Source organism: Lissotriton vulgaris, chromosome 4_1 (assembly GCF_964263255.1).
Source record: "Lissotriton vulgaris chromosome 4_1, aLisVul1.2, whole genome shotgun sequence".
Taxonomy (NCBI): Eukaryota; Metazoa; Chordata; class Amphibia; order Caudata; family Salamandridae; genus Lissotriton; species Lissotriton vulgaris.
In genome coordinates this window covers 669,580,773-669,605,911 of record NC_141691.1, presented here as the reverse complement: position 1 = coordinate 669,605,911, position 25,139 = coordinate 669,580,773, and positions in this window count along the sequence as shown.

The window sequence follows — 25,139 nt, the reverse complement described above, 5'->3', positions numbered from 1 at the left end:
TTGTTTTATTTCTACAGTTAGTTTCTTTGGGTAAACATTGAGGGAGCTACACAAATGACCCCTTGCTGGAGGCTTGATTTTGTCTACTTTTCATAAATCTACAGCTTTCCAAGATCACACCAGTTTTCACCACAAACTGGAAGTATGTTTAAGATGCAAAAATTAGGGGAAATGCAGAGACTGTGGTAAAAAAATGTTTTTGGGATTCAGCTATGCATGTTCCTGAAACAGGGTAGGATGGTGACTTTAGAACATCAAGCTCTAAGCTGATACCGGTTTTAGGGAAAAAACTGACTTTTTTTGCTGAGGACTTATTTCCTATTTTTCCCCAAAGACTCACAATCTAGCTATATTTGGTGAATTTCTCAGTCCCTTCCAGGAGAATACACAAACGCTGGGTATCTTTAGAGTTCAAACCCTGGGTACCTTTAGAATCCCCAGGGTGTTGAACGTAATTTTAGCACGGACTACTTATGTGGAAAAAAGTTATGGTAGTGCGAACTACCCCAAAAAAGGGTACAGCACTGGGTGAAAAAGCCTCAGCGGTTTAAGGGTTAAAGTCAGACCAATTGGCGTTGCCAATGCCTGTTTTGTGAGTCGACACATTGCACTGCAGACAGTAATAAAAAGTTGCTGTGCTTTGCTCTCTGTTTGAAAGGTTTCCATGGCTTGTTCAGACTTATTAAATGCTACTACTAGAATTTATTTTTTGGAAAACCACCGATGAAATGTGGTAAGCCTGAGAAAAAATAGACTGGATCAAACCTGCAGGAGATCATAAGTTATTCATCTTATATTTGTAACAACTTCCTGAACTCTGAAAAGGAGAGGCAACTTTCATATGTTCTAAGGTGTGAATCCGCCGGCAACAAGCGTTATGCTGGCTCAAAAAGAGAGAGCACTTTTGGGTTCTTTTTCTCTAAACTGGCACGAAATAGCATGTTTTTATAACAAATCGCCTTGGCATACTCTGAAAAAGAGATGTTGGTTTTGAGTGTTTGGCTCACGTTCTATACAGTTGGGACAAAGTGCTTCCTGCGGCCCCCCGTCGAACGTGGATATTTACTAGGGGGCAGACGTTGAGTTCATGCTCCACCAAACATTACTTTTGGACCCAAACCGACCACTGAATGCCAAGTTTTGTGAACGCGCTATAAATACCATGCAGCTGTAAATCACAGGAGGTCTGCTCTTTGAAAGACTTATTCACAGGACTGTCTCACAACAAGTGAGCGCTAAAAAAGGCCCTGCATATTTGTGGATCTTGCAGCATTGGCAAATATACACTGAGATGTGATTAACAAAACTCGGAGAATTTCAGCGCACTTGATTTATTTTTCAAGTTCTCCATTCCGCAGCTGAATGGGTAAGGAACTGTGCAAGGTTCCAATCCTAATGGAGTTCTTCTGTACGGTGGAACACGCCGGAAGCAGCTAAACCCAACGTGGATAAGGTTTGAACTTGTCAAAAAATGGATGTAATACAGAAGTTAGGTTAGGTTCCATAATGCTGGCCTAATCTTGCATCATTTTGGGTCACACATGATAAATCTATGAAAAAGTGGGGCAGTGCAGCACAATAAGTCACATTGCTGCGCTGCGTCACTGGGAAAGGGTAGGAATGCACCATAATTAAGTGATACAACGCATTCCTGACTTTTCCCCCTGCTCTGGCGCTCAATGTCAAGTCAAGTCAAGTCAAAAAGGCTTTATTTCGACATAAAAAATATCTTAAAAAGCATACATACATATAAAATTCAATTCGAAACATTGAGGGTAAAACGTATAAAAGACCCCTTGCATGATGTAAATCTGCAATTTTTTTTACTATTATTTTTTAGGGGAAGAATATATAAATTACCTAAAAAAGGTATGTTTATGAAACAGACCGTAAAGGTAAAAACATGATTAAACAATTTGTCTAAGTCTTTTTGACCGAATCCGCCATGCCCACCCAAGATACTTCGAGGTGGCGCATGCGTAAAATGTGCGAGTGTCCGAAAGTAATATCCTTAGTGCCACATTACAATGTCTTGTTCCCAGTGTAAGGCACATGGGTTTTAGCCATTTCATCCGTGGAACTTTATAGGCAGGACACTCGAATAAAAAGTGAGGGACAGATTCAAGGCGCTGTGGGCAGAAGGGGCACCAGGGAGCAGTCTGGTAAGGGATTTTCCGATGGCTTGTAAGTTCCATTACGGGGAGAAGACCTATTCTAAATTTGAAATACAGGGATCTTTCCCAAGGGGCTGAGATAATGTCCAAATACAGTTCTCTAATGGGGACATCTTTGGACTCCATAAAGTTTCTAGTCGATTTACAAATCGAGGCAGAGGAGTTTCTTCTGTTTGCCACCCAATTCCAGTAGAGTTGTTTTAGCGTTGATTTGGGCGGGGCTGTCTGTTGGTACCATGCTTCCTCCAGCCCCAGATTGGTAAGTAGTACTTTAATGTCCGTTAGCCACTTTATTTTTGCCCAACCTGTAGATCTGATTATCTCCCGCAGGCCATCCGCATAACTTGAGAGCTCAGGAACTCTCCAGATGCGGGCCCACAGAAGCAAAGGGCGTAACTTTGCTTGATCTTCAATCGCCCGACAGCCCATGTCCAATTGCAGTGGCAGAATGGGGACAGATGGACCGAGGGACATCAAACTTCTCAAGAAGGTGTTCTCAGCTCGAGTAAGCTCTTTCATATTTGACATTCCCCAGAGCTCTGCCCCATAGAGAGCGGCGCTTACTCCTCTAGCCGCGTAGATGTCCATTACTGCTGCTATAGGTTTAGTGGAGGCAGCTCTCTGCTCTTTCAGCAGGACCCCAGTTACTCTTTTCAAATTTAGCAGCATTTTGGTCAAATGATAGTCCCATTTCATGGAATCCACAAGCCGGATACCCAGATAATCGAATGTCTTGGTCCTTTCCAATGCAACGGACCCCAGTGTTGGAGGAGGGCCAAGTTTTTGCGGGGGATTCAAGATAAGATACTTTGTTTTGTCTGTGTTAATACAGAGTCCTCTTTGTTTACAGAAGTCCTCAAAACCAGAGAGAAGCTGCTGGAGGCCCATTGGGGATTTTGACAGGAGCAAAGTATCATCCGCAAAAAGCAGAGTGGGAATTAAACGACCTGCCAAGCGGGGTGCATCTGCTGGTATCCTGGTCAAGTGGTCCACCACCCCATTAACATAGAGCGAGAAGAGTGTTGGGGCAAGTACGCACCCTTGTCGCACGCCTCTATTCACGTCTATCCTTGAGGTCTTTTGACCATTCGGACCCCAGCGAATTTGGGCATAGTTTTTTTCGTGGAACCTCATCATCAGGTGAAGCAGGTAGGGTGGTAAGCCAAGATCACATAGAACCTTCCATAAATTATTTCTGGGGACCAAATCGAAGGCCGTCCGGAGGTCAATGAAGGCCAGATATAAAGTGCCCTTCCCAATCGTGACGACCTTCCAGTGGATCATAAGTAGCCTTAACGATTGTTCAATTGTTCCTGTGCCAGCTCGGAACCCAGCCTGAAGATCCGAGAGTATCCTGTTTTCATCTGCCCACTGCTGGACTCTAGTTAAAAGGACCTTGCCCGCTACTTTTTGCGAACAATCAATCAGGCTAATCGGCCTGTAGTTCGCAGGGTTTTCTCTTGAGCCTTTTTTATGCAGAGGGACCACCTCGGCGGCCATCCATGAGGCGGGCAGTGGAGCACCCGCTATAGCAGCGTTTAATACTGATGTGATTAACATACTCCAGTCGCCTAGGTCTGCACGAAGCAGGTCGCCCGGAAGGCCATCGGGACCAGCCGCTTTGCGCGGGACAAGAGATTTTATGGCACCTTCCGCTTCTTTCCTGGTAAACAGACTTTCCTCATAATCCTCGTCGCCTCGTGAGATCTGTGGTAATGCGAAATCCATCGTTTCAGCTACAGATGCTGTGTACAATTTTGAAAAATGTGAGTACCATAGATCCTCAGTTATATTGCATGTGAGGACAGTATCTAGGGGTCTGTTTTTCTTGCGTATTAAGTCCCAAAAACCTTTTGCATTTTTTTCAACGCTGGCGACACGGAGTTCCTGCCAGAATGCATCTTCCCAGTCTCTCCTTGCTGTCTTTAATTCTGCTTTATAGCTCTTACGTTTGGTGGCTATTTGAGTTGCGTCTCCACTTTTTACAGCCAATATTAGTGCTCTTTTTCCAGCACGACACTCCGTCGAGTACCAGCCAAATTTGCCCTGTCGCTTATCAAGGTTGTTATTTCCCTTTTTTATTTTAGCCTTGAATAGGTCCCCAATCGACATCGAGACCTCACTGAACATTGCTGAAATCTGATTTGGGCTGACAGGCTCATTTTCCAAAATGGCGCAGGCTGTGGAGGTAACAGCTCTAATGCATGATAGTTTTTCTTCATCTATTGCCACTTTGTCCCATTTTAGGCGTCTTAGGCAGTTTGAGGGAACCACCCCTCCCGAAGACCCTGACTCTGGTATATCATGATCTCCACGAGCTAAGAGGCTCTCCCTCCACCAGTAAGTTAGGGATAGTGAGAGTGCGTTGTGGTCGCTATCCAGGGAAGGTAAGACTATCATATCCTTCATGTGGGCCCACAAAGAAAAGTTTAAAAGGATATAATCTATCCTGGATGAGGGACCAACCCTATTATATGTATGTGCCCCCACTAAGTCTGAGCGTGTTCTCCCATTGGCTGCTCTCAAACCATGCTCAAGTGTAAGGGAATTTAGGTGAATAATTCTGGGGGTCCATCTATTTATGATTGGGAGATCAAGTGACGGGACACCTTTCCTTGAATCTTCGTCACACAAGTCCAAAGATTCATCGGACAACAGGGGCTCGAATGTACAATTGAAGTCCCCCATGACCATAATTAACGAGTCTCCACTACACTCACCTAGGGCTACCTCCAAAGCCAAAAGAGTTGGTGACAAAGCTCTCCCAGAGGTCCCACGTGTGTAAATGTTGAAAATCTCCAGTTTTTCAGCTTTCCTTGGGCATGTTACGGTGAGGCGCATCAAGTCTGGAGATTTTTGGGGATGATGGTGTAGTCTCCATCCTAGAGAAATATCTACCCAAACTAAAAGACCTCCATAAGGGCGACCTCTTCCTGATGCTGGAATACCTGCCGGGACAAAGAAGGTAGCGTGACCCACTCTATGCTTTGGTTCCACGCACCATGTCTCCTGGAATGCACAGACTGAATGGGGTTCGATAAGCGCCACCCAGTCCGGGGCATCTAACTTATTATTTAAGCCTGCCACATTCCAGCTGATGGCTTTCAGGGATGCATGATGCAGGGGCTCGGCGCATCCTGCTTCCCCACCCTGTGTACCGGGAGTTTGTGTACCAACCGCTTCCCCACCCTGTGTACCGGGAGTTTGTGTATCATCCGCTTCCCCACCCTGTGTACCGGGAGTTTGTGTACCAACCACTATCTCAATAGTCTCAGACCCATCGCCTGTGAAAGAGGGCGTAATTGCGTTGAGCGTGGGTTGGGGCGCAGAATTGTTGTTAGACAAGGATACCCGCCCAACTGTGCGTGGTGTGTTAACCCTAGGAGGGGAGGCATTAGTTACTGAAATATCACCAAGTCACCAACCCCAGCCCTGCAATGGGGCTGCTTGGGTAGGTGTCCATGCCCTTGCTCTGGCATCCAAGATTGGGTAATGTGGGAACCATGCACCTCTGCCCCCATCTTGAAAAGATTTCTTGGGCCCCATTAGAGGAGGGGGGTGATAGAAGTACCCCAGGTCCCTTGTTTGAATGTCGCAGAAGTTGTGATGCGACTGCTGACTGCAGATCATGCCTGCTGCTCTGGGATCGTTAAAATTGACCAGCACGCAGTCCCCGGGGAGATCCTTACGTCTATTTCCAATCCATCCCACACGTCGGACAAAGGCTATTCTACCATCAATGTGCCCTGGGAGGGGTCTATTTACTTTGAGCCAGGAGAGCGTCTTGTGTTTGAGGTCTGAATACAGCTCACAAGAACCCTCTTCAAGCTCAGGAACCCCCGTTAAAATTACCACGTAAGGCTTACAGCCAGGGGGGAGACTAGCATTTGGAGTGTGCCTTCTTACCCTGTCTTTAGCCGGGGATTTAGCTGTGGTTTTCGCTGGGGGTTTGGGCACAGCCTGTTTGGCAGGAGTTGAGAGGGATGGGGTTGTATCACCTTTCGTTGAGGTCGCTGTGTTTCCTGCTACCTTAGTGTTTGGCACTATGGGCTTGGAATTTGTGGCAAAATTTACCTTAAGAGCCTTGGGTGCCTGGGTACTAGCTTTGTTCCTTGGACGGGCCAAACTGGGCTCAAGGGTAAGAGTTAGTGGTGTGGGTATGGTTCCACTATTGGGTAGCTGCGATTGGGAAGCCTTTCCCAGGGCTTGGGTCTTTTTGCAAGATATAGGCTCAGGGTGAGCTATGGTGACAGAGGGGACTAAGGGGACAGCACCACTCGTTAGCCCTCCATTTTCTTCAACCTGGGCCTTGGCGTGAAATTTAACTAGTGATTTCACAGCATAAAAGTTATCCAGCATTGACTGTTCAAGTGTAGCTAGTTTGCGTGTGAGGCTGTCAATCTTATCTACGAGAGGCATCACCACAGACTTAATTATGCTCTCGACTTGGGGGAAAATGCTGGTATCTAAAGAGGCCAATGGACCTGGTGTGCCCTCCGACGCAATATCTCCGGTGTGGGTCGCATAGGATTTAGGATATGGGACTTGGATAGAGCTGGTACCCGCTTTGGTCGCAGTATTCCTACTTACTTTACTATGTGGTTTTTGAGAGCCTCCCCTGCGGGGACTAGCAGGACGCTTTCTCTTCTTTTGTGGGACTGGTCCTAAAGCTAGGTTCCCTACAGGGGTGTTTTGATGAGCCACTACTCTGGGAGTGCTAACTTCAGTGTGTACTGCAGTGGGTGGGGAATTCACGATTTCATTAGACAGCACAGGGGGACTAGAATCTTCATGGATTTCAGGGTTGCAATCCAGTATTTGCCCCCCCGGCGAAGGGTCAGTTTGAGCGGGTGAATTAAGGTGTGTCGGGTCAAGAACTATGCTTGGTGCGGTGGTAGTTACCCTTTCTAAACTAGCCCTAATCCGACTCACTCTCTCATCAATGTTTGGGGAATCAATTATCACCAGTGGAGTTGGAGAAACATGTGCAGGGCTAGGGGCTAGGGCAATGGCGCCTAAGGATGAGCGCTTGGTGGACATACTCATGGGATCCCGGGATAATCTTCATTCTGCCAAGATTATCTCCTTTTCTACTATGGAGACTGCTCGAGTTATGAATTGGTCCATAGTACCTAAGACAACGTCTCCCGCAGATTTCTTAGTTTTACATGATCGGGTGCCTGAAGCCATTCTCCCGATAATTTCGTGCCCACTTTGCGGTGCCAAGAGATGTGGCCCGGCCCGGCCTCTTCTGGCCCCTGATGGCCTAAGATGGTCCCGCCCTTGTCCCGGGCTTCTCCCGCGATACTCCCGCGTGCTCCCGCACAGCGGGGACTGGGCGTTCCTTTATGGGGGCGTGAAGCGAGTGGTGGGAGGGGCAATCGGTCTGCAGGTGTGCCGTGGCGCAGGGGCTCCTGGTTAGTTGAGTCCCTGCAGCGGCAACGGCAGCGCTGGTGTCTTGAGCGCGACCCTGCTCCCTGAAGACCTTCCCTGGGGCTGTGAGCAAACGTGCTCCCAACAGCCTTGCACTTTCAAACTGCGACGCGGCACCCGCGCAGCGGGTGCGGCTAGCTGTAGCGGATGGCAGAAGGCAGCTACAACGGACTCTGCTGACAACGTGGGAAGACGCCGGTAAGCCCTCGGCGTTTCTGTGTCCAATGCGCTACCTAGCGCCAACGCAGGCATCCTTGCACCATGGTGTAAGGGTGCCTGCGTTGCATGCAGGACTGTTTTTGTGCAGATTCTGAGAGGCATATTCCTCTATCTATGTGTGTTGCAGAATGCAGCACACATAGTGGAGGAAGTAACAAGGAGAAATAAGGAGTAACAAGGAGAAATAAAGATATTTCTGTTTGTTATGCCACTTCTGGGGTTGTATATCTTTCTCGCTCACTCCCAGGTTAACAAGGTCTTGTAAATCTGGGAATGCGTCAAAAACCATGGGGTGTGTGTGGGAACACCAACCCAATGCCCTAGCAATGCCTTCGCAGCGCAAAATAACACAACACAGCGAAATGCGCTGCATTGCGTTATTCCAGATTTTTGGAACTACTTAAAAGCACACAAAGTGGCTTTGTGTGGCTTCAAAAATCTGACTTAGAGGTTTGTGTCACGCATGTACCACGTTGCGTGGTGCAAGCGTGACGCAACCCTCTCATAAATGCAAAATCCCTGATAGTACATTTTTATGCAATGTCACGAAATTATGCACCATTTGCTTCAAAAATTTAGTGTGGACGTACAGGAAAAATGCAAACGACTGGAAACGCGAGCATCTGCTTTTTGTGACGCTTGAATTTTTTTAACTAATTCTTACTGTGAAATGTATCCTTGCAAATACAGCTACAACTGCATGTTTTGCAATTCACTTAACTACGAGTAATTTCATTTAATTTTTCGGAAATGTCACATTATTGTGAAAAAGCAAATCACGAAAATGTTGCTCACCCCTAAAAATAACATGTTAAGAGTATAATACATTATTTATCTAAACCTTCCAAAAAACTCTTCCCAAAAAAACCCTTCAGAAAAAATCAGCACTTTCATATTTAGCCCCAAAGCCTTTCTATGCTATTGCTTTCCATAAAAAGTCTCTGTTTTTTATGTGTGTTAATATGTTCATGGTGTAACGGTGCTTTACCAAGCCTACCAGCTCCTTCCTCTGTCCTTTCTGAACCTCCGCCTGCTGTCACATCTCAATCTATGCACCCAGGACCTGGACACAATATTTCCACGAGCTGTGACGAATGTCACAACGCTGCTCAAATTTAGGAAGGAGTTGAAGACAAACTGTCTTAAAGAACACTAGATCAGATTGCAGAAACAATCCAATAGACAGCTACCTCTTCTATCATTTGTTGACTCTATGTTTGCCTCTGACCCTCTACAGAGCTCTGCTGCTGTTTTGACTAGTTTTGCCCTGTACAATGATCACATGCATACATACAAACATACATATATACATGTGTAAAAACATAGACAAAGGGCCTAATTATGAGTTAGGCGGTTCGATGGACTGCTAAACACACAGTGGTGGTGCAGCTACCGCCACACCTGCAGACGGACCACCGTATTTCGAGTTGGGCAGTCAGACCGTCATGGGACCGCTGATGGTGGACTTGCGGTGGTCTGAGGCCCGCAATATGTTGGCAGTGCTGCTGCACACTGGCAAGCTTATTATGAGTTTCCTCACCACCACAGTTTTCATGGTGGTGAGCCAGCCATGAAAAGTGTGGATGTGAGATAACTAAGGGGTCCTTACAGGACCCCCTATTTCCTTTGGGCAGGGGATGCATGCAGAGAGGCACATGCTGTGCCCCCTTCTGCATGCACCCCAGTTCCTGCACAGCATGGACTTCACAGTTCATGCCATGCAGGAACGAGCTTTGGTGGTCCCAAGGTGATGCCTTGCCTTAGCACAGCACGGCTGTGGGACCGCCAAAGCAGAACCGCCCTGCCTGGATTTCAATTGGCATCTGGCAGGCGATCTCAGTATGGGTTTGGCAGTGTGGCAGCGAGGCCCTGGCGTGGTGGCCCCCTGCCACACTTCCAAACAAACAATATTTTTAACAACTATACCTTTGCAAACGATATTAAACACTTTGATATTTTTAACATCAATATTACTTACCTAAAACTGATATTGTTGACCACGAGAATTCGTATGGCGATATTTCTGACTCACAATATTTGTAACTCAATATTTGTGCAACTCGATATTTTTGAATGGATATTATGTCTCTGCACCATAAGCAAGACCAACTCTATGTCTTTCAATGCTTATAAATCTGCTAAATCAACCCTATTAGTTAACAATACCTTTTTAGAACAGGTTTCAGATTTTAATTACCTGGGGGTGACTGTGACCGAAATAAGAAACCACACTCTGAAGTTGCAACAAGAGACTGAGGCTATCTTAAAGATGGCAACCATTTTTAAACCAAATAGTATAGCCCCTGCACTCAAGGTATTCAAGGCTAGGACAAAAAGTGTTGCCCTGTATGACGCAGAACTTTGGGGCCATGAACTAGCCAGTGAGATAGTAATAGTGGGAAACAAATTACTTAAGCTCTTAACACATCTTCCAAGCTGTTCTCCAACCCTCTCAGTTTTGCAAGATATGGGTCTGTCCCCTATCTCTTTCACTATCCATATGCATCCATTATCCTGGCAGATTGTGGTCAATACCTGAGTTGGAGCCCTATAGTGATCTACTCAGAGAGAGCCTAAAAGCAGAGGGCCACTTAAGGATTCAATGACTGCTATATATAAAGAAGATGTTTTATGCTATAGCTGTTAAGAATCTTTGGGACTCCCCAGAAGCCTCCCACCTGACACTGAGGCAAGTAATAAAAGAACAATGCAGTGAATTCCTTTAGGGGAGAATAATAAAGAATAGCAAATTAGGGAGCTTAACGAACCAATTTCTTGACAACAAGATTGTTCCTTTATAGGAACCTTCCCTTGATGTCATCCAGGGCTCGCTCCCAAGACAGCTGTATCAAAAGTTCAGATATGGGATTTTGCCCACGCAAGAATGTATGGCCCAATACTAGCTGCCCTGTCTGCGGCACCGCTCTTGAATCCTTAAGCAACATATTATTCTTTTGTATGGCTTACAAAGTCTGAAGGAGGAAATGGATCATCCCCCTTTGTGGATTATTAGGTATAAGGACATTGAGTACTGCACTTATGATATTAAAACAGACACAAGGGAGTCGATTGTCATTAGTTTAGCGACATTTTTGCATGCAGTATGGATAATCAGGAACCAGTGGATAAAGCACTAAAAGATGAGCTGGTTACTATTTTAGGTGTCGCACCCATATAGCGCAACACATAATAACTGGGATGCTGCTATTGGACTTATGCGATGGAGCTAGAACACACTAGACCAGAGCTTTCCAAACTGTGTGTCACAACACAGTACTGTGTCGCCTGCAACTGGTGGGTGTGTCGCGGCCACTTAGCACATAACTGCTGCTAATTAGGAGGCATTTCTAGACACTCTGCTCTATGGGGGCCGCGCGATTCACAACAAAGCCTCATTAACAAGTGAATGTCCTTTTAAAGACCTGTGAAGTGCTCGGGTGCGGCTGAGTGTGTGCCCAGGAAGCTGGGGTGAGGTGACAGAGGCCGACAGATGGAGGGAGGACGACAGAGGGAGGGAGACAGAGGGGGAGAAACAGAGGGAGGGAGACAGAGAGAGACAGAGAGGGAGGCAGAGGGCGACAGACAGACAGAGGGAGACAGAGCGAGAGGGAGACAGAGATAAAGGGAGACAGAGAGAGAGGGAGACAGAGAGAGGGAGGCAGAGGGAAAAAGAGAGAGGGAGAAAGAGGGAGGTAGACAGAGGGGGGAGACAGCGGGAAGGAAACAGAGGGACGGAGACAGAGAGAGGGAGACAGAGGATGACAAACAGAGGGAGACAGAGGTAGGGAGACAGACAGGGAGACAGACAGAGGGAGAGGGACAGAGGGAGGAGGGCGACAGAGGGATGGAGACAGACAGAGGAAGGGAAACAGAGGGAGGGAGACAGACAGAGGGAAACAGAGACAGACAGAGGGAGGGAGACAGAGGGAGGGAGACAGAGGGAGGGAGACAGAGGGACAGAGACAGAGGGAGACAGAGTGGCAGAGGGTGACAGACAGAGGGAGGAGGGCGACAGAGGGAGGCAAACAGAGAGAGGGAGACAAAGAGAGGGAAACAGACAGAGGGAGACAGAGGGAGGAAGACAGAGGGAAAGAGACAGAGGGAGGAAGACAGATAGAGGGAGACAGAGGGATGGAGACAGAGGGAGATAGAGAGGGAGGTGGAGGGTGACACACAGAGGGAGGAGGGTGACAGAGGGAGGGAGACAGACAGAGGGAGGAGGGTGACAGAGGAAGGGAGACAGACAGAGGGAGGGAGGGAGCAGAGGGAGGGAGACCCTGGGAGTCAGAGAGAGAGGGAAACAGAGGGAGGTAGAAGCGAGGCTGAAGAAGTCAGTGGAATATATGTGCAAAACAGAGAAAGGGGGCAGGGTAGAAATAATTTTACCCTCTAGACCTGCTTAGGGGGTCCCAGAAGGAACCCCAGGACCCACATTTTTATTTTATTTTTAAACCCAGCAGGTGCGTGTAGGGTGCGTGGACTGTGCCATAAAATAAATAAAATAAAACAGTTTTTTTTTAATAATTAGTCCCCGTGGGGTTAAATATAGGGGGCAACATTATTAAATTTTATTTGGGGCTGTCACCCCCGGGGCTAAAAAGAAAAAATGGTGGGAGGAGGGGTCGAAGGTCCTCAAAGCCGCAGGGACCATCACCCCCGAGGGCTTTATGTATTGGCGGAGGGGTACTGCGTGGCCTCACTCCTGGAGCACTTGAAGGCCCCGTTACCCCTTGGGGCTACAAAAAAACCATGGCTGGGGGTTGTAAGTCTCCAAAACCCCAGGAACCACCACTCCCGGGGCTTTATGTATTGTGGGAGTGCCGGCTCCTGCATTTTCCTGGGTATGCATCCCGTCCTCTCATAGCAAGGAAATCTGTTCTCTCTTTGAAAATGTAAATCAGATTGTTTTTCCATATGGGAAGCTGTATGTCAGTAGCTCCTGATGTGGAAAAGTAATGCCGGCTCCCAAACGCATAGAAGTTGTGCAGCAAAGGAGCTGGAGTCGCGTACCCTACAGATTATGAGTGGTGCATACAGCGCGTGCACACCAGGGGGCCGCACTGAGCACTGCGCTGGGTGCACAACTTTGACTTTTTCCGTAATAAAATAGCCCCTATCAGCACTTTGTAATAATCCCGGGGATTGTATCCCCCGGGTTTATAACAAATGTTGGGGACCGTGGAGAGAGTCACAATGTCCCCGAAGTCCCGCCGGTTTCCCGTGTTCTTCGGGAGCCGGCATTGTTTTTCCGCATGGGAAGATGCTAACTTGAAAGTGAGAATAGATTTCACTGCTCTGTCTTTCAAAATGGAAACTAAGTTTGCTATGGCAGGGCGGAAGGGGTGAGACTCTCGCCCTCTCATAGCAAACAGCAGTGTCCCAGGAGTAGGCACCCCGGGACACTGTAGGAACCAGCGCTGGTCGTGGCGGTCCCCAGGACCCTCGAAGGCTCCAGACGGAAGGCCTCGCAGCCTGCCTCCCACAATACACAAATCCCAGGGGTGGTGGTTCCTGGGGCTTGAGGGGTGTCGTTGAGGCCCACACACTTTTGGAGAAGTGTGGCTCAATGGTTAGAACAACAGACCCTAATGCAGAGGTCTAGCCCAGGACCAGGGTTCAATTCCCTGCCTCGGCGGGTCTTGGGCAAAAAAATTCCACGGACCTGATAATTCGCACCTCGGTGCCTATTCCAATCAAGGAGTCACACTCTGCAACTCTGGGCAATAGCTTGCTTAATCTCCACAACGGCCCCCACAACGCTAAGGGTGCCTGGCCTTTACCTTTGGGGTGCCCAGGAGTGGACGCCTCACAGGGAAAGTCAGGATGGGTTCCACAGCAGTATTCGTACATGCGCCTTGAGACCCTTGTGGGTGAGTAGTGCGCTATACAAGTATCAATTTACATTTACTTTTAATTTTGTAGGGGGGCCTTAAATGCAAAAGTGGTGCAAGGGGGTTGTAAATCTGGTACACAGTGTTTTGTTTTACTTTGCATTCCTTTCTGTCATGTAGAGGATCCAGGGTAAATATAACGGTTTCTGTACAGCCAGTACCTTTCAACCCTACCCTCAAACGGCTTTATGCCTGTTACCATAGTAACAGTTCATGGAACACTTACGTGAGCACAGAGGTTAGAAGTTCACCACACTATATTGCTAATGGAAAAAGTTACTATGCTGGAGTTTTAAAACTTATCCATAGGAACCGTTAGTCGTAGCTATAGACTCTGGGAAGATCTAGTAAAGAGTTAGCCTCAGAATTATACTTCAAATTATCAATATCATTTCTATTGGGGACTGCCATCCTCCAAAAAAAGAAGACATATACTTTGTTTAATTACCTTTTATTGAAACAACAATAAATAACTGGAAACGTAACTTAAAAATAACAATACAATAAATAACTAGAAACATAACTTTAACAAAACAATATAATAAACAAAATGTGATATGGACTCCAATAGAAGTACGGTAGGTAGTCTGCAAAACAAAACAGAAAATTAGTGTTTAAAATTAGATCGATGTGATTAAATGAGGTCAAACATTACAAGTCAATGTAACTGTCATGATCGCGCTGTGTACAGGACTACGTTTCCCGGAATGAAGAGGTGGGGAACTACCACTCCCATGCTCCTTTGCGTTTATCGCGAGACTTGATCGCGGAAGCATAAGGAGGAAGACTTACAGCGCTCAGTGTCGGGAATTCCTCCGGTCCGAGTTGGCGTTGAAGAAGCGGTTTGTTGTTGGGTGCGGTAAGGGTGCTTGCACCTGGTTACAGTTACCGTCGTCTTTTGGAAACGTTTGTGGTTCGTGTTAGCGGCATCGCTAGACACGCTTGTTTTTGTTGGTCTTCGGGGACAGTTCCCCTTCCAAGTAGTAAGGATTTGTCCCGGTCGGTATTGTCTGCCGATGGAGGAAGTGGATGCTGATTAATCCACAGAACCTTTTTGAGAACCTTTACTTTATCTCTATTTTCGCACTTTAAATAACAAGAAGGGGATCATAGAGCTCTAGACTCCCATACTAGATAACTGCTCAAGGAGCTTCACATTAACGGAGAACGTCCTTGTGTGATGGTAACACCGGGACAACGTCATTTGTTTATTTCCACTGTAGATGGATGGGGTATGATATGCATGGTGTTTAATCCAACTGTCTTTGACTTATTTATTAACAGGGATTGATCAGGAGTGGTATTCTTATACTCTCGATCCTTGTGAAGCATTCAAGGAGTGAGCTAGGGGTATGTTATCACTTCCTTAGATAATTGTCGCTATACTGTTGTGTATGCAGGCATGTCAGGAGATTACATGTCACTGTTGATTTTGTATTACTGCAGCAACACCTCTATCCCATCATTTACCATCACCTACCTATCCCCTGAACAATTATTTTTCTTTACAGGTATTTAGAAAAGGTTAAGGTGTCACTTGAAATTACTGTATGTGGAATGTCAGAAAAGGAAAGATTTTCAAGAGTTTTGTTCTCTTTTCTATTTTCCAGATCTCCCTCCCTGCTGTCCCCTTCCTTTCCTTCCTGTTTCCTAAAACTGCCCCACAATATCCCTCACTTAATCCATTCAATGTGCTGTGCCATTACGGTAGTCTAGACATTGGATAGATTGAGAGGTGGAACATAATCTTCAAACCGATCCCGAGGACGTCCAGCACAACAGTAACACTTGGTGATATTTCCTTATTTTTTAAGTCTGCTGTGTGCCTGATACACTTCACTTGTCTTATAGACCTGCATTCAAGCGGTGTCTGTATGGAAGTGCCTACTGCATCCGATTTACACTATAGATCAACAGGTCTTCAAAATGATTCAGAGATGAGACAGAATTAGGTGAGAGATCAAGTCATTATGGAGGATAATATTCTTACAAGACTCTTGCGACACTTTTCTCATGTTGAAAGTGACGCAAAAGTAGCGCAAGGGGCTTGTAAATAAGCTCTTTTCATTCTAATGCATTTAATCGGAGGGATTGTATATCTAGACCGCTCTGCTTACCTTGTGTAAACACTGTGACCAACAGAGTTCACAACTTGAACTCAGCTTTGGTTCTACTCGTCAGAGTGGACAACAGCTTCCATAACTTTAAAAGAGAAAGAGAAACAATGTGAGAGAGAGTGAGCGAGAGAAAGAACTACATTAAAAGTGTGAGAGAGAGAAAGTTATAGATGGAGCAGTTAATACTAGATAAAATACTCGTAGCTCACCTTTTGCCTCCGTTGTGTGTCCAAGCATGTGCCGCTTCATAGTGCACCCGCCAGTTTAGTGATCTGAAAGATAGCATATAGAGTTAGTAATAGCATAGTACATACAAATGCACACATATATTTTTGGTTTATTTATTTGTACACTCAGGATACTATATTACACCAAGTTCCACTGTAAGGAGGTGTCTGTGCGCTGTTTTTCTCCAAAGTAGTATATCATATGCATTCCCACTGCATAGCGGTGAGTTCTCAATATTGGGTATCTAGACTTTTGCACCCCATTGACTCGCAGAGTCCGGAGGTGAGTGTTTTTCTTAGGAAGCCAGGGGCAGATTTAGAAGCTCCTTACGCCACTTTTCCCATGTTAAAAGTGACACAAAAGTGGCACAAGGGGCTCGTACATCTGCCCCTCAAACTGTTGTAACCAATCTATTCTCACTGCCCGGCGGCAGTTGTAAATTCCTACGCAGTGGATCTGCTGCACACTACCCACTCTCTCCTTTCACTGATGACTTGTTTTTGTTTCAGAAACAAGCTTCTTTGCTCACCTTGTGCCACTGGCCTGATTCAAAGAGGGTGCACTACATGTCGAAGCAGCTTTCTCAGAAGTTGTTACGATGGGCACGCATCATCGCAGAATCCTCGAACGTTGAGCTTTAGAGGTGTTGGGGGGGACGCCAATTTGTGAAACACAACCAGTGAGATAAAAAGGAAGTTAACATTGTGTGTCATTTTTTCATCAAAGGAGAGAGAAAGTGAGAGAGTGACTGTAAAGAATATTCGCAGCTCACCTTTCTATCACCAGTGTGTTTTTCACCATGTGCCGGGACATAATGCACCCTGAAGCTCTACATCTAAAAGATAGTAAAAGAAAGATGTTATGATTGGTATTTGTTACTATCTTAATGTGGAGTTGAATAAAATCGCCCTTTCACACACGTTCCCTCTCGCATTTAAAAACAACTATTTGTATAGTTTATATTCCGGCCATTTGACCGATTATAAAAATGTTCCTGCTATTGGAGAAAAAAAACATACATGCAATAAGATACGCTATATAGGACTGCGTACGCCTAAATTGCTGCGTCACTTTTTTGTATCCAGTCTGCTGCAGCCCTCCGACTCCCTCCGATGCGCACCCAGGCCTCACTGCTCACCTTTACGTGGACAGGACACCTTCTACATAATGCCGTCCCACTCTGCCACTAAGAAGTCTGACATATGGTGCTGAGTCTTGATATCTGTATGGCTAACGACATACTTGTGCTCCCGTCATCATCATCGCAGGTTCCTCACCTGCTCAGTCCTTCCGGTAACACTAACTCAGTGAACAAAGAGACCACGCAGGTAGTGGTGGACAGTTGTACTCGGTGGTTCGGGCCTATATGAGGCGTTCGGACTACTAGGACGGGCCATCACAGCGCTTGCGATGGGAGCAAATTTAAAATAAAGTTTCAGCACGTGTGCCCTGTCTTTTTTATAGGTACGGTCACGTGTGTAGTGATGGATACGTTGGATGGGTGTGGTGTAGGTGTATACCAGCCATGAGGGAATGTGTGTGCCGTTCTGACAACTAGACCTGGAACTAAGAAATCACTACAATGGAAATCTGGGCCATGTTTCGTTTTTGTGTTTTCCTGGTAGTGTAAGTGGAGTGGGCTGGCCTGACGTATGCTAGTGCTGCGTGAGGCTCTGAAGCATGATTCCGGAGCTATGGGCGTGGTCCAGTCGTGAGCTATATGAGAAATTAAGTGATTAGGGTGTCCGTTTTGTAGTGCCTAAAAGCAAATGTGTCATTATATCTGTAAAGTTCCACAACTTGGCCAACATGGAAGGTACGGGGTATCACTGACTCTATATTCGTTCATAGTTGCATACATAAAAGATGGTGGACATGGCGCATTTCTGCGATTATGAATGATTATTGTATATTCAGTGGAGTGTTGTAGCTGTAGTACTACAGGGCTGTGAAAGGTTTAAATTTTAGTTGGCACATGAAGGGCAGCTATTATATATACGTATGTGGTCATTCAAGTAGACTGTACAACTTGATGCTGGAAATCAGTGTTTGAGTCTCGGAGTTGCGTGCACATTCTGTTATTGTAGAGTAATAATGTAATGTACGCGTGCTTGAAAATGTATTGTAAATGCGGTGCTCATGTAAATAGCTGGTATAGTTTTGGGTTGATTTTGCGCTATATATATATGCTTTCTTTTTTTTTTTAATAAGAGAGGAATAGCCGAAACTGACTGTCAAAGGTAAGTTGGTTGCATACGCTATTTATAGCACAATATAATGGCGGTATGGCGGAGGAGCAGCATTTTACAAACGCAATAAATACACAGGCACAGGTAGATAGTTGAAGTGGGTACTGGCACGTGTGATCGACTCCATTTTATTACATTGTTGTTGGTAACAAATAGAATAGTAATCATGATATCATATACAGATATTTAATCATAACGGTTTATGACTTCTGTTGTTCAAAGGTAGGAACATTGTATGTGAAATAATACACAGAACATGCTATCGTAAAGGGTTCATGAGTTGTGGCGCACTGATGTAGGGGTGGTTTGTGTGGAGCCTGCGATGATGCATGGTTCAGGCAGACCGCACTGGTTAAAATGTGTTTTGACTATTGAATTTTGCCTTAACAAGGGCACGTGGCGATTATTTACAGTGTACTGAGTTAGTGGTACATGTGGTGTTATCTTGTGCTCACCCTGCTATTATACGTGGTCTGACCGGGCTGTACTGAAATCATTCACTTTTGCATACTGGACTATATGAACTTTGAGGGGGAGAAAAAAAAACTAGCATCGATGGTTATCAATTGCTCTGCAAACTAGGTCTACTGATTGCCCCCATAACAAATTAAACAATTGCATTTCACATAGTGCATTCTAACTGTCTCAAAATGGGGACGTATACCTCGTGGCGATGTTGAAAGTTATGTCCCAGAGGTACTTGGTACTGCCGGTGGTGGAGGTACATTTTGGCGCAATTTTCTACATACTTGTTATCATAGCTCACAAACTGCAACGATTGAAGGTGCTTGCGCATACTAGCAGTGCAACAGCACTCTTTTTTTCTCTGCTTTAAATTAATCGAGGCTGAATTTATTGCTGTCTGTAGTGTAGATGAAAAGGTAAATTCAAGTTGTGAACCCTACTGTGCACAGTGTACATGGAAGCTAGTAGTCAGTACAGTTATAAAACAAGCATTTACAATGGAACGGTTTCGCCTTTGAAAAAGTTAAAGCTATTGGCATTGTAAATGACAACATTTTTATGTATGTGTTGGTTTTGAAAACAGATAAATAAATGGCACTGTCATTTACAATGCCAATAGCTTAATGTCTCGCAAATGCCACACACAAACACACAGACCCACACAGAGTCCCACACACATACATACCTACAGAGCCACACACAGAGCCACACACACACACAGAGCCACACAGACATACACAGAGCCACATACACATACACAGACACACACAGCCCCCTCCCCGTCGGGACGCACCCTTCAGGGCCAGCATGGACGGGAAGTCCTTGCAGTTTGAGATGCCGGTGGAGTCGATGATGCAGGTCTTCTACAAGTTGGACCAGAAGGTGGCCGTGGTGATGACCGTGCCATCGATGCTCGACACTTTCTAGTAGTCGGTGGGCAGCGTGGAGCAGACCTGCACCCAGCCCGACAGGGCCAGCAGGAAGGCCACGATCTCCCCGCCATGCTGGACATGGTCACCGGCAAGGGTCACAGGGGCACAGGTGTCAGAGCTGAGGGCACGGGTGAGGGCAGAGGGCACAGAGGTAAGAGCTGAGGGCAGAGGGGTGAGAGCTGAGGGCACAGGGGTAAGAGCTGAGGGCACTGGAGTGAGAAGCGAGGGCCTAGGAGGAGCTGAGGGCACAGGGCAGGGTAAGAGCTGAGGGCAGAGGGGTAAGAGCTGAGGGCACAGGTAAGACCTGAGGGCAGAGGGGTAAGAGCTGAGGGCACAGGGGTAAGAGCTCAGGGCACAGGTGTAAGAGCTGAGTTAATGTTTCACCTGCTATGCACTTCACCCTTCCTGGTTGAGGAATGCGACCAGCAAGTGAGATCAGGCGAGGCCACCCTTCGAATACAGTGAAGCAAGCCAGACCGACCACGACCGGCGCCACAAGAGATTAATCATTGTCTGAGAATGGGGAAGCTGATCTGGATCTGCTCCCCCTTACGATCTGGGGCAACAAGTGAGTGCCTTCTTATGAAAATCCTGGGCCTGCTGAGGAGTGGTAAAGACATAATGTTTTCCCCGGTGTGTGACCCGCAGATTGGCCGGATATAGCAAGACATAAGGAATACTGGTCTGCTGCAACTTTCGTTTTACAGGTTACGAACGTCTTGCGTAAAATCTGGGAAAATGGAAATGTAGTGACCGTCATAGTTTAGATCTCGCTTTTCCTGTGTCATTCGGAGGATAGCATCACTGTCATTGTATTTCAAGAGAGGAGCACTTATGGGTCTAGGGGTAGAGCCCGGAGGGGACTGGCAGTGAGCGAGCAGTGGGCTCGCTACACTATCAGGACTTTACAAAAGACAGAGACAAGATGGCATCAGTGTGAGTAGTCCCTGAAGGAATTGCTCCGTGGACTCCAAACCCGTGTGATGAACTGCTCCTAGCCCAGCCGGCTTCTGTATCGTATAGAGAGAACGCTGTGGAAGATGAGGGGGGCTGAAAGACTATAGCCGATAGATTTAACCTACAACTACAACTACAAACCGATGACCTACGATCGGACAGGCAGCGCCGAGGTGAGGTAAGGTGAGGTACACAGCGAGGTACGTGAAGGGGTGCAGTCTCCAATCTTCTATCACCGTCTGAACTCGCTTTCACCTTCTAAACACGCCGCTGCTATTTCTGCTTCTGTTGCTACTGCGGGAGAAGGCATGAAGGCATGAAAGCATGAAAGACTCACCGGACAGAGCGGCCTGCAGGATTGGCACTGTGGTAGGAAGAAGTGCATTTTGAGTGCGGCAGTTGACTAATACGTGTGAAAAGACCCTAAAAGTCCGTAAAAGTACTGACTAAGCTCATGCAAAGTTATTTAAGGCTATTTGGCACCCTCAAGCGGAAACAACCATTTACGGGACTTGCCCTGGTTGTGACTTAAGGTTAGCTCTGCTCCGTTCAAGAAACCGATATAGATGGTTTCTGATGGTCGTAGAGCAAGTCTTGTGGCCGTGGCTGGATCAGTGGGGTCGATGAGTCGATGAGTCATCCTGAGTGTAACATCAGCTCAGCTTGCAAACAGTAACATTGTAGCGCTGTAATAATTTCAATTACCGCAACATCGTGAGGGGGTGTATTCGGAAAATGATAAATTACAACAAACACAAACATAAACACTTACTCAGCTACTGGAAAAAGCTCTGCCCTCCTCTGCTCTGTTCGCCAGCACTGTACCACAGCCATTTTCTCTTCTTCTACCTCCGAGGCATCGATCACAATCAATCAATCACTCGCTCTACAACTCTGCTGATCTATTAATCCCCTGCCGCTCGGCTGGTCTGTCTTCGGTCCCAAGTCTGACGATCTGTCATGCTACTCGACTTTCGGCAGGGAGTCCAAACTACTTGGATGTCAGAGGAGGCTGTTGCGGGAAACATTGAGTAGCCAGCAGCGTGCAGGGTGCGAGAGGTTTGGCATAGTCAAAAACAAAAAAAACAAGCATTTACAAGTGGGGCTGGAGACACGGACAGCGGGAGGGGGCGGTAACGGGCACACGGACAGCGGGAGGGGGTGCGGGAACGGGCACACGGACAACGGGAGGGGAGGGGAGCAGTCACCTGGACTTCTTCCGGCGGTGGTCGGCCTGGAGAAATGACCAAAAAAAATCTTTGAAAGAAAAAAAAAAAAACCACCGCCCACCGCCGCAATGACGTTCTTAAAGGGGCGGAGAGGGAAAAAATTGCCAGAACGCCCACAAATCTGCTCCGAAAATGACGGACATATCTCTCTTCCAATGGCTAGCCTCTAGCCAATGGAAGAGAGAGGCTGTACAAAGCCCCGCTTGGTAAAACATAAGATTTTGCCTGCGCGAGCACTGCTGCGCAGTGCTACGCCAGGCGAAACCTAAACAATGCTTTTTTCACTTATTTTAACAATATCTGAAAATATACAGTATAATTCTCTCTGCACTAAATAAAACAAGGCTAAATTTCCTACTGTCTATAGTGTAGATGCAAAGGTGAATTCAAGTTGTAAACCCTGCTGTTCGCAGTATACATCTTAGGGTGGAATGTATCATCTGCAATTATGATTGTAGTGGAAGATAGAACATGTATGCAGCGTGCATTTTATTATTCAACTAAATGTATAAGTGATATAAAATAAGTTTTTCAAAGAAGCATAATAAAGGGATATTGTTTAGGGTTTGATAGGTGTTATACTTAGTTTGGTTTACACTGAGTTAGTGGTATCTAAAAGAAGAAGGTTTTGTGGAGCCTGCGATGAAGCGTGGTCTGGGCAGGCTGTACTGATAGTAATGTTTTTTGTATTGTGAATGGTGCCTTAGTAAGGCCACATGATAATAATTTTTGGTGCACTGAGTTACTAGTACCTTTAGTGCTTAGCGTGTACATATTCTGCGATGATGCGTGGTCTGGGGGGGTGAAGGGGCACGGTAAGTGGAGTAATGTCTTTTGTCGATAGGATTCTGCATGAATTCTACTTAAAAGTGACAGTATGCCTCATTGCTGACATAAAACTGTTCACTCTTCTTTCCGATGATTTATGGTGCACTGAGTTAGTAGTATCTTTGGCGCTGAGCTTGTACGTACCCTGCAATAATGCGTAATGCAGGGGGACTGTACTGAGAGCAATGTTTTTTGCCTAGTGAATTCTGCTTTAATAAGGCTACGGGGAAATGACTTGTGGTGTAGTGAGTTAGTGGTACTGAAAGAACTCAGCATGTGTATACCCTGTGATGATTCGTGGTTCGGGGGGGGGGGTTGCAGTGGTATGTCTCTTGTCCACTGGAACGCGTCATGTACAATGATCATTCTATCTGAAAAAATCTGAATACATACAAAAAATTGTCTCTACATGAAATTAATCAAGGTTGAATTCCTTATTGTCCATAGTATACATGCAAAGGTGACTTCAAGTTGCGAACCCTGTCGTCGACAGAGTACATCGAAGGCTGTAGTTGACACAGACATCGAGGAATGCTTTTTTTGTTACATACTTTACCAAAATCTGACGACACAGTAGTATTTTTCTCCCTTAAATAAATCAAGACTGAATTTGATGTTGTCTGTAGTGCTTAAGTGCCACTGGTATCAAGCCGTAAATGCTTTTGATCGCACTGTACATTTGAAAACAGAACTCACTACAGTCATTGAGGAATGTTTTTTATCGCATCTTTTAACAAAAAAATCTTTGCCTTGCATAAATCAAGGATATCTTGAATGCTGTCCGCAGTGTAGATGGAAAGCTGAATTCAAGTTGTGAACCCTGTTGTACGCAGTGTAGATTTAAGGCAGTAGTCGACACAAAGATCGATGAATGCTATTTTGTCACAGTTAACAGAATCTGAGGACCTAGTGCAATTGTCTCTGCCTTAAATAAAGCAAGGCTGGATTCAATGCTGTCCGAAGTGTTGATGCAAAGCTGAATTCAAGTTGTGAACCCTGCTGCCCGCAGTGTAGATTGAAGGCTGTAGTCAGCACAGTTATAGATGAATGCTTTTTGTCACATCCTTTTACAAAATGGGAAGACATAGGTTCCAATTGTCTCTACCTTAAATAAAGCAAGGCTGGATTCAACCCTGTCCGTAGTGCAGATGCAAAGCTGAATTCAAGTTGTGAACCCTGCTGTTCGCAATGGAGATTGAAGGCAGAAGTCGTTACAGACATAAGTCTGCGGTGCTTTGGCGTTGAGTTCGGAATGGGCCTGTATGGAGGAGGCACGTGCTCATGGCGGCAGCCACGTGGCATGGTGAGGACTTTCGCTGCTGCGGAGTCTCTTGTCATTGCAGAAGTGAACCACGCCCAAGGCGTAGCCTAATTATTTATAGTCATACGTTGACGTTGTTTACATTGGACTAGCCCACTACGCTTCTGTTTCAAAGGGGGGGTGAACACAGCTACATGAGCGAAATATTCCCCAGTGTCTGAGATAATATGGTTGCATCCACTTATCAATACACTACACGTATCAATGGTATATGTACACACTGAAAAGATTTTGATTTCTATAGTGAATTGTGTATAGTATTTCACCGGTAGTCTTAGCGTTTTGTACATTATTGTTGATTTTTGAGTTCTTTCCCTTATACATACTTGGTTGCCACATCTCTGTAGATTAAGGTAGTGTACTGTTGAGGGGATATATTATTTTAGAATGGTTTGTTGTCCTGTTTTTCGCTGCCTTTGAGGTAGTAGGGGGGAGGGGTCCATGGGGGTGGTTGTAGTGGTAGTGGCGCTGAGTATTGTGATTTTGTTGGGTGTCGGAAGTGTATAATTGCAATCTCTAACACATATTGCTCTTTAAACATGGGTGTGAGTTGGATGTAATTCACGGAGTACATGTTCGACGTTCTTACAGTAGTTAAATGTTGATGTTAATTTGTTAGTGGTAAGTGGAACTATTGCCTGATTTTTTAGGTAGCATTGCAGACTTCGTTTCTTGTTGAAAATATGGGGAAAGGGTTAACATAATAAGTAGAAATTGTCATTTAAAAAACCTTTGAAATTCACTGAATAAACCATAGGTTTCAAGCAGGTTATAGTTAGGAATTATAATTAAAATAACCTTTGAAATTCACTGTAAAAACCATAGGTTTCAGGCAGGTTATAGTTAGGAATTAACATTTAAAAAACCTTAGAAATTCACGGAAAAAAACATAGGTTTTAGGGATGTTATAGTTAGCTGGACATTTCACTCATACAAAACCATTGAAATTCCTCTGTTATAGTTAATTGTACTAACTGTAACTCTCGCGCCCACAATCCACTGGTGATGATGTCACATATTACATCATTCATGACATGGTCAGTGACATCACTGATGAAATCACTCATGACATCATCCAGTGATCATGTGGTTTAGT